Genomic DNA, 9,462 nt, shown 5'->3' on the forward strand with positions numbered 1-9,462 from the left:
GGGGGAGCTTGGACTCGTCAGTCACCACCTCAAACAGAGAGGGTTCACTGGAGTTATTTTGTTTCCTCTCAGGGGCTAGGCCTTTACAACTCAGACACCAGAATCTGCTTCTTTTTCTGTTCTCTGCTAATATCAATACATCCATAAAGCAGAGAATAAGACTGGTCTGGTTGCTGCCACAATGAAAGGGTGGAAGAGCTAGGGACAAAGGAAAAATACTAAAAGGTGGGAGGACATGGGGTAACAAAGGAGTCAGTTCGAAAATACAACCCCGCATACTTTCATTTTTACTTACTCTCTTGATAACATGTACACGTGATTGGAGGGTGGGACATGGGGGCCACAGCCCAGGAAAATGCAGATGGGAAGTCAGGAGGGGCTCTCTTCTGCTGCAGCAGGGTCAGTGTGCCCAGACCCTGATATGAAGCAGGAAGAGGGGAGGCTGCATGTGTATGTGGAGCAGGGGGGCAACCCCACCTGGACAAGTAGAACCAGGGGGTCCTTTGCCAAGTGAGATGGGTAAATTGTGATCACCGGTCCTGGAAAAGGTTGCCAATGGGCCTCTGTAGGGGGACTCTCTCCCCAAATCCACAAAGTACACACGCAGAGAATCCTCCCTAGGCTTGTGAATCAGCAAACAAACCGTGTCAATCTAGGATTTTAATGGCCTAGGATCCTTTGATGTATCAAGTCCTTTTTTTTTTTTTTTTTTAAAGTTGCTCAGTCTTATCCAACTCTTTTGCCACCCTATGGACTATAGCCACGAGGCTCCTCTGTCCATGGGATTTCCCAGGCAAGAATACCGGCGTGGGTTGCCATGCCCTCCTCCAGGGGATCTTCCTGTCCCAGGGATTAAACCTTATTTGTCAGGTGGGTTCTTTACCACAAGCACCACCTGGGTTTGCAAGATTCTGAATCAGCTGTTCCACTGAACACAAGCAGCCCCACTAACTCACTGCAGTTGGGATTCAGCGTTTACTGAGATGTCCTGGATGAGCTGCTCTCAGATTCCCAGGTTTCACTTATTTTTATTTTAAAGGAGACCAACATCCCATGGACAGAGGAGCCTGGCAGGCTACGGTCCACAGGATCAAAAAGAATTGGACAGGACTTGGCACACAGCACAACAGTGGTTTGCCAACTTTGTTTTTTCTTCTTTAGATCCTTCTTTGTTGTCGTTTAAATGGAAGTAAGCACTTCTCTGGTGGTCCAGTGGTTAAGATTCCCTGTTTCCAATGTAGGAGGCATGTGTTCGATCCCTGGTTGGGGAACTAAGATCCCACATGCTGTGCAGCATGGTAAAAATTTTTTTCAGTTAAAATATTAAAAAAAAATAATACAAATAGAAGTATAGTTGATTTACAGTGTTGTTAGTTTCTGGTATAGTCTTCCCTGGTGGCTCAGACAGTAAACGCTCTGCCTGCAATGCAGGAGACCCAGGGTTTAATCCCTGGGTTGCGAAGATCCCCTGGAGAAGGAAATGGGAACTCATGCCAGTATTCTTGCTTGGAGAATTCTATGGACAGAGGAGCCTGATAGGCTGTAGTTCATGGGGTCGCAAAGAGTCAGACACGACTGAGCAACTAACACTTCTTTTTGGTATATAGCAAGGTGATTCTGTTACATATATGTATATATGTATTTCTTTTTCAGATTCTTTTCCGTTATAATTCATTATAAGACACTATATATAGTTCCCTGTGCTATATAGTAGGACCTTGTTTATTTTATATATAATGGTGCATATATATTAATCCCAAAATTTCTAATCCCTATTTCCTCATCCCCTCTTTGGTAACCATAAAGTTTGTTTTCGATGACTGTGGGTAGGTTTTGTAAATAAGTCCACGTGTATCATTTTTGAGAGTCCACATATAAGTGATATGTGGTATTTGTCTTTCTCTAACTTCCTTCACTTAGTTTGATCTCTAGGTCCATGCCTGTTGCTGCAAATGGCTTTATTTCATTCTTTTATATGCTGAGTAATATTCCATTGTATATATGAACCGTATCTTTATCTGTTCATCTGTCGATGGACATTCTGGTTGTTTTCGTGTCTTGGCTTTTGTAAATAGTGCTGTAATGAACATTGGGGTACATGAATCTTTTCAAATTAGTTTTCTCCAGATATTTGTGCAGGAGTGGGGTTGCTGGATCATATGGTAACTCTGTTTCTAGTTTTTTAGGGAACGTCTGTGTTTTCCATAGTGCCTGCACCAATTTATATTCCCACCAACGGTGTAGGAGGGTTCCCCTTTCTTCAAACCCTCTCCAGCATTTATTATTTCTAGACTGTTTAATGATGGCCATTCTGACCAGTGTGAGGTGATACCTCGTAGTTTTGATTTGCATTTCTCTCATTTGCACTTCTAATTAGAAGTGTTGATTAACATCTAATAAAAAAGATGGTGAACAGCTTTTCATATGCTTATAGGCCATCTGTATGTCTTCTCTGGAGAAAGAACGAGCCTTCTGCCCATTTTTTGTTTGAGATGTTTGTTTTTTTGTTATTAAGTTGTATGAGCTATTTGTATATTTTGAAAATTAAGCCCATGTTGCTCAAATTGTTTGCAAATATTTTCTCCTAGTCTGTCGGTTGCCTTTTTGTTTTTCTTATGGTTTCCTTTGCTGTGCAAAAGCTGATGAGTTTATGTAGGTCCCATTTGTTTATTTTTGCTTTTATTTCTATTATCTTGGGAGGAGACTGACCTAAGAAAACATCACTACAATTTATGTCAGGGAATGTTTTACCCATGTGCTCTTATATGAGTTTTATGGTGTTGTGTCTTATGTTTAAATCTTTAAGCTGTAAGTTATCTGCATATAATGACAATTTTACTCTTCCCTTTCAATTTAGACAACTTTTATTTCTTTTTCTTATCTGATACTGTGTCTAGGACTTCCGATACTATGTTGAATAGAAGAGATGAGAGTGGACATCCTTGTCTTGTTCCAGAATTGAGCAGTAAGGCCTTTAGCTTTTAACTGTTGAGTATTATGTTGGCTGTAGGTTTGTCATAAACAGCTTTTATTATGTTGAAATATATTCCCTCTATTCCCACTTTGATGAGACTTTTTCTCATGAATGGGTGTTGAATTTTATCAAATGCTTTTTCTGCCTCATTGAGATGGTCATGTGGTTTTTGTCTTTCCTTCTGTTGATATGGTGTTTGACAAGATTGGGTTACATGTGTTGAAACATCCTTTTGACCCTGGGATGAATCCAACTTGATCATGGTGTATGATCTTTTCTGTATATTGTTGGATTTGATTTGCTAATATTTTGCTGAGAACTTTTGCATCTATATTTATCAAAGATATTGCCCTGTAGTTTTCTTTTTTGGTAGTGTCTGTCTAGTTTTGGTATCAGGGTGATGGTGGCTTCATAGAATAACTGGGAGTACTCTCTCCTCTTCAGTCTTTTGGAAGAATTTGAGAAGAACCAGTATAAGTTCCTCCTGTGTTTGGTAGAATTCCCTGATGAAGCCATCTATCTGGTCCTGGACTTTGTTTGCAGGGAGGTGTTTTTTTTTTTTTAATTAATACAAATTCTATTTCACATCTAGGGATCTGTTCAAATTTATCTAATTCTTCTTGATTCATTTTTGGTGGGCTGTCAGTTTCTAGAAACTTGTCCATTTCTCTAGGTTGTTGAATTTGTTGGCATATAATTGTTCATTGTATTCTATTTTTTTAAAATGTCTGCAGTATCTGTTATTATTTCTCCTCTTTTATTTCTTATTTTGTTTATTTGGTTCCTCTTTTCTACTTGGTGAGCCTGGCCAGAGATTTGTCAGTTTTGCTTACCCTTTCAAAAAATAGCTGTTAGTTTTATTGATGTTCTTTTTCTATTATTTTTGTAATTTCTATTTTATTTATTTTCTCTCTGCTCTTTATTATTTTCTTCCTTCTGCTGACTTTAGGTTTTGTTTGTTCTTTTTTTCCAATTCTTTTAGGTTGTAAGTAGGGAGTTTATCTGAGATTTTTCTTGTTCTTTGAGGAAGGCCTATATTGCTGTGAACCTCCCTCTTAAGACTGCTTTTGCTGCATCCCATGGATTTTGTATGATTCTGTTTTCATTGTCATTTGTTTCAAGATATAATTAAATTTTCTCTATGATTTCATTGTTGACCCATTGTTTTTTTAGAGCATGTTATTTAGTCTCAATGTAATCATTTTTTCCTTCTTTCTATGGTTGATTTCTACTTTCATACTGTTGTAGGAAGGGGGAGGCCCCCCTACAGGGCCCCAAAAGCAGGCTCTTGTCTAACATTCGGAAAAGAATTGTCCGAGAAGACACGTGCTGACAAAGCAAGAGATTTATTGGGAAAGGGCACCGGGGTGGAGAGCAGTAGGGTAAGGGAACCCAGGAGAACAGCTCTGCTGCGTGGCTTGCAATGTCGGGTTTTATGGTGATGGGATTAGTTTCCGGGTGGTCTTTGACCAATCATTCTAATTCAGAGTCTTTCCTGGTGGCGCATGCATCTCTCAGCCAAGATGGATGCTAGCGAGATGGATTCTGGAAAGTGGACGGACACGCGGTGTCTCCTTTAGACCTTTCCCGAACTCTTCCGGTTGGTGGTGGCTTATTAGTTCTGTATTCCTTATCAGGATCTCCTGTCATAAAACAACTCATGCAAGTGGTTACTATGGTGCCTGGCCAGGGTGGGTGGTTTCAATCAGTGTGCTTCCCCTAACAATACCACTGTGATCAGAAAAGATCCCTGAAATAATTTCTATTCTCTTAAATTTGTTGATGCTTGTTTTGTGTCCTACTATTCTAAAGAATGTTCCATGTGTAATTGTAAAGAATGTGTATTCTGGTATTTTTGTTTTTTTCTGGCTTCATTCACTTTATTTTTCTCATATAAAATTATGTGGTGGCTACAGCTAGAGCCTGGGTCCTCTGCATAGAGACTCTGGTGTGGGTCTTTACAAAATGGTCAGTGAATTCCTGATACGGAGACTTGTTGAACACTGTCTCTTTCCAGAGATCAGGGGTGAGATAACTGTAGGTCTTGGAAATGGCATCCAAAGTAGCCTTGGCGAAAATTCCAGGGTGGTGGTGCAGCCCCTGGCAGAGGTGTAACAATCATCAGTGCCAGCCATCATCAGGAGCTTCTTGGGCACAGGGGCTGAGATGATGCCAGTACCCCTGGGAGCAGGGATGAGGCACACCAGCACAGAGCCACACTGTCCAGTCACCTTGCAATGGATGGTGTGGGACTTGCCAATCTTATTTTCCTAGTACGCTTGTCACATGGGGATGATAGCTTGGCCAGGATGATGGTCCCACGGATGGCAGTGGCTACTGCCTTAGAGCACTTGACATCTGAACCGACATGTCCGTTGTAATCCCTGATGGCAACAAATGCCTTGAACCTGGTCTGCTGACCAGCATGGTCTGTTTTTGCATGGGCATAATCTGGAGAAGGCAATGGCACCCCACTCCAGTACTCTTGCCTGGAAAATCCCATGGACGGAGGAGCCTGGTAGGCTGCAGTCCATGGGGTCGCTAAGAGTCAGACACGACTGAGCGACTCCACTTTCACTTTTCACTTTCACGCATTGGAGAAGGAAATGGCAACCCACTCCAGTGTTCTTGCCTGGAGAATCCCAGGGACGGGGGAGCCTGGTGGGCTGCCGTCTCTGGGGTCGCACAGAGTCGGACACGACTAAAGCGACTTAGCAGCAGCAATCTTTAAAACCTCGTCCTTGAGGGACGCTCCCAGGAAAAAGTCAGTGATGTCATATTCTTTGATGGGCAGAGAGAAGAGAGAGATTTCCTGCAGGGACTTGACCTTCATGTCCTTGACCAGGCAGCCCAGCTTGGTAACCGGGAGCCACACCTTGGCCTTGGCCTTGCCTCCGTGAGCTCTGTGGTCTCTGCCCTATCCCTGATCCCGGCTGTGACCCAAGCCCAGGACCCCCCTGCTGAAGCCACCTTGGAAGCCACCAGGGCCTCCCATTCCAGGGCCCCCGGGGCCTCTAGGCCTTCTCAAAGCACCAGCAGCATCCGCCATTTGGTGTTCTTATGAAGAACCGTATTCTGGTATTTTGAGGCTGTAATGTCCTGAAAATATCAATTATGTCTATTTTATTGTGGAATTTAGGATCTCTGTTGCCTTACCATTTTGTTTTGTTTTGGTCTGAAAGATCTGTCAATGATGTCAGTGGGGTATTAATGTTTCTTAGTATTATTGTATTCCTGTCGATTTCTCCCTTTATGTCTACTAGTAAGTTTTATGTATTTAGGTGTTCCTATATTGAGTTCTGGTAAAGACTGAGGGCACGAAGAGAGAGGGGTGACAGAGGATGAGATGGTTGTGTGGCATCACCGACTCAATGGACATGAGTTTGAGCAAACTCTGGGAGATAGTGAAGGACAGAGAAGCCTGGCGTGCTGCAGTCCATGGGGTCAAAAAGAGTCGGACACGACTGAGCACACGACTGAGCGACTGAACAACAGCAACAACCAATACTCAGTGCGTATATGTTAATGAGTATAGCATTCTCTTCTTGTACTCATCTTTTATCATTGTATAGTGTTCTTCTTTATCCTTCTTTATGGCCTTTTTTAAAAGTCTGTTTTGTCTGATATGAGTATTGTTACCCCTACTTTCTTGTCATTTCCATTTTCGTGAGATAGCCTTTTTCATCGCCTCACTTTCAATCTATGTGTGCCCTTTGCCCTAAAATGGGTCTCTTGTAGGCAACATATTGTAGGCTCTTGTTTTCTTACCCAGTCTGCCACTCTGTGTCTTTTTTTAAATTATTTTTTCTTGGAGTATTGTTGTTTTACAGTGTTGTATTAGTTTCTGCTATGCAGCACAGTGAATCAGTTATATGTACACAGATGAAAGTTTGCTGCTATGAGCCATGAATGACACCAGGATTCGTGGCCTCTGGAGGAGAGGAATTCAATCCAGGGCCAGAGACGAGGCTTGATCGCTCAGAGCTTTTTGTATAATAAAGTTTTATTGAAGTATAAAAGAGATAGAGAAAGCTGACACAGACATCAAAAGGGGACAGAAAGAGTGCCTCCTTGCTAGTTTTTAGCAAGGAGTTATATACCCATTCAGTTCAGTTCAGTCGCTCAGTCGTGTCCGACTCTTTCTGAACCCATGAATCACAGCACGCCAGGCCTCCCTGTCCGTCACCAACTCCTGGAGTTCACTCAGACTCACGTCCATTGAGTCGGTGATGCCATCCAGCCATCTCATCCTCTGTCGTCCCCTTCTCCTCCTGCCCCCAATCCCTCCCAGCATCAGAGTCTTTTCCAATGAGTCAACTCTTCGCATGAGGTGGCCAAAGTACTGGAGCTTCAGCTTTAGCATCATTCCCTCCAAAGAACACCCAGGGCTGATCTCCTTCAGAATGGACTGGTTGGATCTCCTTGCAGTCCAAGGGACTCTCAAGAGTCTTCTCCAACACCACACTTCAAAAGCATCAATTCTTCAGCGCTCAGCTTTCTTCACAGTCCAACTCTCACATCCATACATGACCACTGGAAAAAGCATAGCCTTGACTAGACGGACCTTTGTTGGCAAAGTAATGTCTCTGCTTTTAAATATGCTATCTAGGTTGGTCATAACTTTTCTTCCAAGGAGTAAGCGTCTTTTAATTTCATGGCTGCAGTCACCATCTGCAGTGATTTTGGAGCCCCCAAAAATAAAGTCTGACACTGTTTCCCCATCTATTTCCCATGAAGTGATGGGACCAGATGCCATGATCTTCATTTTCTGAATGTTGAGCTTTAAGCCAACTTTTTCACTTTCCTCTTTCACTTTCATCAAGAGGCTCTTTAGTTCTTCTTCACTTTCTGCCATAAGGGTGGTGTCATCTGCATATGTGAGGTTATTGAGATTTCTCCCAGCAATCTTGATTCCAGCCTGTGTTTCTTCCAGTCCAGCATTTCTCATGATGTACTCTGCATATAAGTTAAATAAATAGTGTGACAATATACAGCCTTGACGAACTCCTTTTCCTATTTGGAACCAGTCTGTTGTTCCATGTCCAGTTCTAACTGTTGCTTCCTGACCTGCATATAGGTTTCTCAAGAGGCAGGTCAGGGGGTCTGGTATTCCATCTCTCTCAGAATTTTCCACAGTTTATTGTGATCCACACAGTCAAAGGCTTTGGCATAGTCAGTAAAGCAGAAATAGATGTTTTTCTGAAACTCTCTTGCTTTTTCCATGATCCAGCTATTAGCAAGCTGCTAATTAGACAGGAAATGCCTCAAAACTGAGAGTTGCACCAGGCCCCTCACCCACAACATGCATCTTGAGATAGCATTGGCACAAGGTAAGTCATCCTGGCCATAAAACAATTGACATGAATCTTGAAGAAAGGCAGATTTCCAAGCAAATACATAGTTCATTAACATATCTTAAAGATATTTCCATAAGAAAAACACAATGGTTAGCTCAAGGTTTGAGATTAGTTAACCAGGTGTCGCCATGACAACATAGGATTGGAAGTGAAAAGAAAAAAAAAGTCTGCCATTTGCTGCTTGGGGACCTCTGGCCTCCCTACCGAGGCTATTAACACTCTCACATATATACACTCATTTTTAGATTGCCTTCCCATTTGCACTGTATGTCTTGATTGGTGCATTTAGTTCATTGACATTTAAGGTAATTACTGATAGATAATGTATTTATTGCCATTAAAACCTTTTTTTCCAGTTGACCTTATATTTCTTCTTCCTTTCTTTTTGTTTTTCCTTTTGTGGTTTGATGGTCTTTTGTAGTTCTTTTTTGAGAATCTATTATGCTTGAGTTATCTTCTTTTTGGTTTTTGTGTATCTATCATGTTTTTGATTTGTTGTTCAGTCGCTCAGTTGTGTCTGACTCTTTGTGACCCCATGGACGCCAGGCTTCCCTGTTCTTCACCATCTGCTGCAGCTTGCTCAAACTTTATGTCCATAGAGTTGGTGATGCCATCCAACCATCTCATCCTCTGTCATCTCCTTCTCCTCCTGCCTTCAATTTTTCCCAGCATCAGGGTCTTTTGTAATGAGTCGGCTCTTCATATCAGGTGGCCAGGGTGTTGGAGCTTTACCATCAGTCCTTCCAATGAATATTCAGGATAGATTTCATTTAGGATTGACTGGTTTGATCTCCTTGCAATCCAAGAGACTCTCAAGAGTCTTCTCCAATACCACACTTCAAAAGCATCAGTTCTTCAGCACTCAGCCTTCTTTATGATCCAACTTTCATATCCATACATGACTACTAGAAAAACCATTCAGTTCAGTTCAGTCACTCAGTCATGTCCAACTCTTTGCGACCCCATGAATCGCAGCACGCCAGGCCTCCCTGTCCATCACCAACTCCCGGAGTTCACTCAGACTCATGTCCATCGAGTCAGTGATGCCATCCAGCCATCTCATCTTCTGTCATCCCCTTCTCCTCCTGCCCCCAATCCCTCCCAGCATCAGAGTCTTTTCCAGTGAGTCAA

General features: G+C 42.3%; 1 pseudogene; it reads right to left on the reverse strand.

The window, feature by feature from the left end:
* Window positions 1-4,135: 4,135 nt before the first annotated feature.
* LOC133243463 (small ribosomal subunit protein uS5-like) lies at window positions 4,136-6,773 on the reverse strand (annotated as a pseudogene).
* Window positions 6,774-9,462: the final 2,689 nt, after the last annotated feature.

The sequence above is a fragment of the Bos javanicus genome, chromosome X (genome assembly GCF_032452875.1).
Source record: "Bos javanicus breed banteng chromosome X, ARS-OSU_banteng_1.0, whole genome shotgun sequence".
In the NCBI taxonomy this organism is placed as follows: Eukaryota; Metazoa; Chordata; class Mammalia; order Artiodactyla; family Bovidae; genus Bos; species Bos javanicus.